This window comes from Manis javanica, chromosome 10 (assembly GCF_040802235.1).
Source record: "Manis javanica isolate MJ-LG chromosome 10, MJ_LKY, whole genome shotgun sequence".
NCBI lineage: Eukaryota > Metazoa > Chordata > Mammalia > Pholidota > Manidae > Manis > Manis javanica.
Genome location: NC_133165.1, coordinates 64,237,970 through 64,247,230, shown reverse-complemented (window position 1 = coordinate 64,247,230; position 9,261 = coordinate 64,237,970). Strand labels below are relative to the sequence as shown.

The 9,261-nt window shown below is 36.1% G+C and overlaps 1 protein-coding gene across 6 annotated transcripts in view; it reads left to right on the top strand.

Moving 5' to 3' along the window:
• Nucleotides 1-9,261, top strand: part of GRIP1 (glutamate receptor interacting protein 1) — a 643,653-nt gene that overhangs the window by 251,258 nt on the left and 383,134 nt on the right. The window lies entirely within an intron of this gene.

Genomic DNA, 9,261 nt, shown 5'->3' with positions numbered 1-9,261 from the left:
CTAATCAGTGCTTTAAGTTCTTGGTGAGGTTTAGACTTGTCCCAATGGAGTTTAAATGCCCAGAAATGCCTAGGGTACAGAGAGAAAGCACCTACATGCAGAGATCACTGGGTTTATGAGGTGCCCTAAATGGAGAAAACTGACCATTACATATGCTCTGCATTTACAAAATTAGAAATTATTTTTTGTCTTCTTGAATAAGGATCTTTATAAACATTCAGTTCTAATTCTTCCTGGCCTTTTTATGTCTAACCATGAATATATATCCCATTTACAACTTCTAAGTGTTAACCAGTAAATAATTTAAATTCCATTTCTGTGGTATTAAAATCCATGAGAATTAGTTCTAAATGCTAGAAATTATGTTATAAGTGATAAAAGTTGAGGGTTGAAAATTCATGTGGTAGCAATAACACAAGCATGTAGCATCATAGTTCTTTGACATTTGCTTTAATAGTATGGCTATGTTGCTAATTTTACAGAGTAATCTGAGTTTTAGAGATGTTTCTCTTTATAATGCTTTTACATGAACAATCTGTTCTAATGTAGTGACAATCTGTTTTGTAAACTTAGTTTCCATCATATACATTGAAGAAGTTAACTAAGATTTATGTCAGATCAAAAAAATACTGTCATCTTTCATGTATAATTCTGAAAACTTAGAAACTGGGGGAGAAAAAGCTTAGGAACTTTCAATTACATTGGTATTCATTGTACAAGTTTCCTACAACTGATAGGTATTAGTCAAATTCACACCTCATGTTTACATTGTGATGCATTTGTACAAATAGAATCGAACAATCTCTCTCAAATGCCTGTTATCTTACTAGGTTTGGTAAAAATTTAAAAACAGAAAAAATGGTAACTTTACAAAATGTACCTACAAGGAGAAATATTTATAGAGGTATTTAAAACTATCCCCAGACTAGAGTTAGGAGAAAGATACAGCTGAAACAGTAGACTTTATACATCAAGTGCAGTAACTTACAGAGAATCATGTCTTATTGGATTTGTCAAAACCATGCTAAGGATAGGATGCTAAACATCAAAAGTCATTTCCTGTACGTATAAAACTTAACGTGTTTTCCCCTGTGATTTATCAGAAAGCACCTATTATGTAATATAACTTTATGGAGTTAGATGCATGTTGAATCTCCAACATCAAACTGCCACATAATAACCAGAATGTGTCTCAATGGACTCAGGCACTTGGGACTTGACATTTCGCCAAATGTCAAATAGCCATGGCTTTTAAAGAAGGCATGCCATATAATATAATGACCTCTTAGTGCATCTTTTGGCTTCAGTTTCAGGGCCTTTGCAAATTACCTGGGGGAGACATCCACTTATATTTTACAGCTGTAGGAAAAGTACTAAAAGGTGAGACTGATCTTTAAAAGCAGTCCTCTCACATAGTTAATATGCTTGAATTCAATTACATCTAGAGTATCTATTTTAATTAGTCTTGGGCGTAATTTGAAAGTTTATGCGCTGTGTTTTTCTGGATGGCTTAGAGAAACTGTTTACATTAAGGCTCAAGACTTGGTGGAATTTACTGATGACATTCACATCCAAATGAATGATGCCATTGATAAACCAGAAGTGTCATTCTTATTTTTCTTCCTACAGTGTTTTATTTTTTCTTGAAAGAAACTTAACTCTCTGTCTTGTCAGTTTATCTAGTGGTTCAAATTACCACAAGGACTTTATACATACAATAATGAAAGATTGAGCTAGAAAGACCTTCCAAGAAAAATCTCCAGTAAGTCTGCCCTTCCTCTAGTACATTTTCAGGTGCTTACTGGTATTTAACTTTATCCTAAATAATGTCTCTTATACTGTGGAATCTGATTTAGATTTTCACCATCTCTTCTTTCATCTTAAATACAGCATAGTTTATCATCTCATGAAATGCCAAAGCCTGAATTAAAATGTCAGTAGGGTCTGATGCTATGAAAGAGAAGTTCTTCTAAAAATGGATGGGTTTTCCGTAACATCAAAGCTGAGTTTTAGCATGGATGATGCTAGACTGATTTTATATCTTCCCTGATTTTATATTGACTTGATTCTTCATGGGATGACTATATTTGATTTTTAAAATATGATTTTTAAAAGGCTCTGGCAGATTAAATTTTGGTTAATCTGTCATACAAAAAATAAACCCTTGAATCCTGTTTTTATGTATAATTTTATTTAACCATACTGGATAATACTCACGTTGTGAAACAAATAATGTACACTTTATAAGCATTGTCTTAGCCCTTTTCATATCCATAAGAGAAATTCTGATCTGTCCTTACAGGGGAGGGTTGTTGAGTAACTTGCAAAGGAGGAATTTGTTTATCTCTTACGAATATAAAAGGTATATGAGCCACTTTCCCTTGTGGCCCTGACACCTTCTGCACATGTGTAATGACATTGAATTAGGCATGGAGTTCCTCCATGGTAACCGCTCTTCTTGGTTTTCATCCTGACTCACCAAGCAGAAGAAAAGCTGTGTGGGGAAGCTGCTCCGGGCAGGCGGTAGTGTCCCACTCACCTTCCTACTGAGGCTGGTCAGGAAAACCAGAGAAAGAGGGGAACGTGAATATGCTTTAGGTCTTTAAAAAAAAAGTCTGTATTTACAAATCATTTTATTATTGTTTGGTTGTTGTTTTGCCAGTTCTAATAGACACTGAACAAAATTGTGTTGTGTGTATATAAAAACATTGTAAGCAAAGTTACTTTATTCAATGATGTGTGCATCTAAAAATCCCTAGTTAGGCAGTTCTGGCTTTAAAGTGCCTTAGGTGTTCAAATTGCATTTTAAGAGGGGGGCTCACATTCTTTTATTTCATTGAAAAATTTCCTGCAATGTTCTTCCTAGAAAAAAAAAATTTTGGGTGGTGGGTGTTTGTAGTGTGAGAGGTTTTAGGAATTTATGTGGGTAATTAGTACAGGTCATTTCTTTTTGCTAGTTCCTTTAACTAGGTTTTTTGTTGTAGATAAATTATGTAATCACTTCCTCTCTGCTTCCTGGAATTGACATCTAATTAGGATTCTCTTAGGATAAGTGTGTCAAAAAGATAGAGTGATAACTTTTACATGTGCTTTGGAAAGATGGTTAATCTTCAGTGTAATGGTGTAAAAGCTGAACGCGTAATCAGAGGGGCTATTGCCTTCGTGGCCTATGAGGGCATAAGGAGAAATGGGGAGGGGAGAGTGGGAGAGGGGAAGGGTGAAAGGGAAAGAGAGGGCAGTACATTTCATAGGTAATCCTTAATCTCTCCAAGATTTATAAGCATAACAGCCATATATTTCTTTGTTAAAAACAGTGATCATTGAACTGACAGGTCTTGGATGTGAGATACTAGATGATTCAAACCTTAGTGTACTTAGTTTGACTCAGGAAATCCCAAATGAATCAGAAGAAGCATTCATTATAAAGCAACCAGGCAAACTTGCTTGTTTTATGACTATACTGCTTATTTTTCTTTCCTAAGAATTGCTTTCCATCTCTAGTATAGTTGTTTTGTTGAAAATTGATTGGCTACCATGTTCCATTTCTCTGGAGTATTTTGTGTCATCAATTTTATTATCTCAAGCTGTATTTTTCCACATGGAATAATTAAAGGACTATGAAAGTTGAAAGGGACCCTAGAATCTACTTTGTCCAACCCGAGTATTTTTTCAGATGAAAACACTAGAATACAAACATGTTACCTGATTTGTGAAAGCCCTATTGATCCTTCCAGAACTGGGACTCAAAAGGCAGACCTTCTGATAGGGTCTGGTCCTCCATCCATCATTCCACACTCATCTTTTAGTTCTTCGATGGCTCTTCTCCTGAAATTTAAGGGCAGGGATTCATCTACATATGAATTCAAACTGTTAATTTCCCTTGTAGGTGGCTGTCTTCTTTTGAGCAATGGGTCACCTTATCTTAAATCAAACTCTTTAACAAAAACTAACCCCTAATACAATATTGCAAGTCAAATTAACATAGTGTCTTATTTATAGGTGATGGTAATGGCAGTGATTGTCGATGACTACCAGCTAACCACATTTTCTATATCACCTCCCATTTGCTCTATGGTTTGCAAGTTCAGCCACTTTTATTAATGAGTATCCCTTCAGGGGACTTAAAATAAAGTTCTCTCAGTGAATATTAGAATTAGGGGGAAACTTGGAGTTCAGTTAGGGAGGCCTGCTATTCAATATTAGAAGGCCTTTCTCAGCCCCTCTGTTATGGACATCCAGTTTTGTTTAAATCCTTTCATTATGAACACATTCTCTTCCAGGCAAGGCAAGTCATTGAATGAACCTATGTCTCTTTTAAACAAGTCTAAGTTATATATTAAGTGTTTGCATATTCCAACAAATACAATATATGCTCAAAATTTTATTGTGACCCAAATAAACATAGACCTATTAGATTAACATGCATTAAGATTTCGTGCCTCCTGTGTTCACATTATTCTTTCACTGATGTAACATATGGCATGTGGAGGTGAGTAATTCCTTCAATGCTATTTTTGCTTCAACTCTACAAATCCAGAAAAGCTCTGTATTGGGCCGCAAGTCTTTTTTTTCCTTTTTTTCTTTTTTCCTTTTTTTTTAATTTCTAAAAGATCACCAAACTTGCCATTGAATGCAAAACACATTCTAGTGCTTTCTGTTTGCATGATATAGCAGACACGTATTTGCATGCCCTGAAACTCTTCTTTTTTCCTGGGAAGAACAATCTCATATTAAAAATATTCCCTGTTTGCAATCCAATTTGGTTATTATTGATTGATCAAAACTGACCTAATTCCATTATATATCATTTCCTTGACTATGGTGACTGATTTGGCAAAGGACACATAAACCAAGCTGGGTCACCCAGAGTGCTCCTCCAGGAGTTTGCCAGTTCAGCTCAGTGCCCTCTACCACATGGAAAAAACCAGTCTGGAATGGGAGAGAATCCAGTGGACCTGCAAAAGAGAAGGAGATGAAAGGTCAAGAGAACCCTAACAGTTTTATAGTCACCAATTCCAGTCCTTGCAGTCTCCAGGACTGCCCAAATTGAAGTTCACGTAGCTGGAAAAGACCCAAACCAGGACTGAAACTCAGGTCAGCTAGTTTCGAATTCAATTGCATGGGCATTTTTTTAAATTTGGAAATATGGTTATTTGGTTATTTTCATTTGATAACAGTAAGTGCCAGAGATGGAACCTAGATTTTTTCAATTAAAGTTCCTACCCTCCAAAAATGTAATTTTATTCATGGGGCTAAGGAGCTATGCAACTTTAGATGAATTACTTGGCTATCTCTACTGCTTCAGTTTATTTGTGAAATGAGTGCACTACATCACAGTGCAGAGTGCCAGGGACCCTGAGAGAATAATCACCGACAGGTCTAGTCAGCAGAGCTGGATCTGTCAGGGCAGCACACAGCCAAAGCAGGTGGAGGAAGGAGCTAGGCAGTAGGCAGATTTGAGCAGACTTCTAGCAATGTAACTGTTGTGTATTTAACATTCTCTGCCCTCACTTTCCATTCTAAAATCTTGTTTTGGAGTGGACCACATAACTTCCCTATCTACATCTTACCAGAATTTTGCCATCAGTATTTACAGCTGCATAGAAAAGGTTTGTATACATACCAGTCTTTCTTATCAGTGTGTGCCCTGAAACGAGATGCTTTAGAATACCAAATACAGGACACTGAAACCCCCAAAAGGGTGCATGTATGTGCATAATGCATATACCCCCCCCCCACACGCAGATACTTGTGAGCTCAGAAACAACACCCTTTCTTTCCTCTAAGATGGTATGTATTTATACATAGGCATCTATCTACCTGCTGACTGAGGATGTGGGTTCTAGATAAGACTACCTAACTTAGATTCCTGGTTCTCTCTAATAGACATGTGACCTTGAGAAGTAAATCTGTCTGTGCCTCAGTTTCCTCATCTATGAAATTGGGTCAAGTAACTGACCACCTCTTAGGGTTATTGCGAATCGAGTGACATAATAAGCACTTAGTGCTTGACACATAGTGAGCACTTAGTAATTGTTAATAGAAGAAAGCCTTATTCATGAAGGTATTAAGTAAATTATGTTGGACAGTTATAAATGGCTGGCCAAGCTGCCTAGATTCATTGTGTAGGCACTGGGGTACTGTTGTAGGTTTTTTCATAGAATGTTAAGCAGAAAAGAGCTATACTTTAGGAAGACGAGTGTGGTATTACTGTATAAAAGAGATTAGAGGGAGAGACATAAATAAAAAGGCAGATAAAGCAGTTGTGGGAAAACATCAGTATGAATAAAAGGAATATATCCAACATGCTGAGTTTGACTTGCCAAGAAGTTATCCAAGGAAAATTGTTTGGAAGCAGCTTGAAATGTGGAAGCTGGAGTTACGGAGAGGTGCTAGGGCTTAAGAGATTTGGAAGACATGTATAGATTTGATGGATGGATCTTGAGGCCAGATGAACTTGGTAAGGGAGAGGGGTCTTTTGACTCAGACTTAGGCTGACTATTCTTGGGGCCAAACCAGGAAAACTGATGAAGCATGCAATTCTCATGATGTAAGGGAGAGTTTCAACAGAGAAATCAATCCTTAATAAGGGAATTTGTAATGAGTACAGAATGACTTGCCCATTTGATTAATTTCTTATAATTATGATATACAAGATTAAATCCAAGTTGATTTTGTAAAGGGGAATGTAACTCGAAATCAGTATTAGGCTTCAAAAAGTTGGATTTTACTTGTGTTGCACATTCAGTTTTGGTGTCCCAGAGATAAAACTACTTCTAAGTGAGTTTAGAAAGCTAGGGAGCCTAGTATATTCTACAATATAGAAGAACCTCAAAAATATGCAAAATGAAAAAAGCCAGATTTAAAAGGCCATGTGTTCATGGAAATGGGCACAAGGTTTCTTCATAGCATAATGGAAATGCTCTAAAAATTGGGCTGTGGTGATGGTTACACAGCTCTGTAAGCTTACTTAAAAATCATTAAATTGTTTTTTTTTTTTGTAAACTAGAGGGATAGGCACTCAAATGAAAAAGTGTGAGATTTCTTGTTTAGTTTTGTTTTTAACAGCTCCCAAATGGACAGTTTTTTGTTTCTCCACTGTGGAATGTCTGTGCATTCACTCAGTGAAGCAATGTTTATTAAGTATCAACTAAGGGAAAAAAATGTCAAATAAAAAGTACAGAATGATTCACCCTATGCCAGAGGAAGTACTCCCAGTGATATTTTAGAATATATAATACAATTGATTATATACCATTTTTATTTGAAGTGTTAGAATTCTGCCCCAATAGCTCATTAAGCTTGGAACCAAAGATCTGTTCTGAAACATTGAACCATGCAGCTGAGTTCTTTGCATCTGTAGGTTTAAATTAAATATTAGCAACCAGGTCTATAGAGGTATAGAAGTTGAGTTGAATTTCAGTTAATCCTCTAAACCCTTAAGGACCTCTGTTAAGAAACTGAACTGGATCCATTTAGTTATGATGAGATTATGGCTTAAATAAATTATTTGAAATTAGCGATCTTTAAAATATAAGGTGTAGTATAATGCTGAAATTCTCTTTACTTCCCTACCCTATCAAGAATAGGAAGATTCAATTTATGGTAAGCATATCATCATTTTTTTTCATTCAGCAATTTCCTGATGATAGTCCCACATATCAGGCATTATTCTAGGTGCTGGAGGTAGAGTGATACAGAGATCTTTGCCTTACTGAAACCAGCATTCTAACAGGGAAACAGAAGATTTTAAATTACACTAAGTGCAATGGAGAAAATCAGGTCAAAGTTACAGGAGACAGTGTTACAGGTGGTAAGAGGGGTGTGGTTTAGCCAAGGTGATCCTTCTTCGAGAGCTAATGTTTGAGTCACCCCTGATTAAACAGAGCCACTGTTTGAAGATCTGGATAGAAGGTTAGGGCATAAAACCCTCTGGAATTAAAAATGTATTTCTTCATTTTAATATAGTACTTGCAAGCATCAACATCTTCTGAATGGGGTGTTTCCTTGAAGTTCATTTGAAAAAACATTTGTTTGGAATGCCAAATGCATTTCCTCCTGGGAAAATGTAGATTTCAAGCTAGTCCTGACCATAAAAGCTTTTGCGGTATTTCAATAGCAGGTAAAATGTGGCTCTGGCCAAAGGAGGCATAGGTATTGGAGAAAACCTTCATTTTGTTGAGTAAGATAGGGCCTGGTTGCTTCGCTTAGTCTAATACTACCAATTCAGGGGCTTCCCAAAGTGGCAGTGTTGTTTTAGGGGAATGAGAAAATGATTAAATTAGTGTGTGTCATGATCTTCTTTACACTTGGATTCTAAACATCCATTGAGAACAGTTTTTAAGCTATAAATCCACTTGCTGTGTGACCAGAGGATCCTAAAACATATGCCTGTTTTGTAATTTGTTTTCTGTAGGACAAAAATATATTATGCTTCTCCCTAGTCTTTGAAACTCACTATATTTTAGAGACTGTTAATGTCTTATGCATTATTTAGGAAAGATTATATATGTCAAAGAAAATTTTTTCCATACAGTGAAGCAAATTGTTTAGGGTCTTTGGGTCACAGCCCAGGGCATTGCTGTTCTCTGTACTTTATGGGGACTGGGACTCTGTTTATGTGGTTTAATATTTTACTTGCAATAGATATCCAGGGGGTTGAATATTAAGTTGTTTTCTAGATCACTTACTGTTTGTTAAATATAATTCAGAGGATTAAACTTTTATATTTAGAAATATATCCAGTATAAGATTAAAAAGCTTTGTTTTCTGATGAACATCCGAATTGCTTTTCAGGAAATACATCTAACCAAAAAACTATGAAAAACTGCCAAATTTTGGAACAGTGGTTTGCATTTTGTGAAAACAGGTGCTATTGATTACTGCTGAGCTGGTCTTATGTTTTCATGTTGCTCCTATTCTGTTGGTGGTACGTGATTCGTGAATTTGCACGTGTGGAAAATTACACTTGATTTGCAAAGCCCCATTTTTGAGCTCAAACTAGACACATGTTAAATGTAACCAGTATAGAGTGTGAGGCCAACAGTGGCATCTTGCTAATTCTAAAAATTGGATGTATGTTAACAGATCGCTGCAGTGGGGAGTTTTACAAATAATTACAGTTGTGGTTAACACTTGTTTTTGTATGCTGTGGTTGGCATGTGGAAAAATTAATTTCTGCAAGTGTTTTTTAGATAGAAATATGAATTTACACTTTGAAAATAGTTTGCTCAGTACATTTCACTCTGCCTAGAATCATTA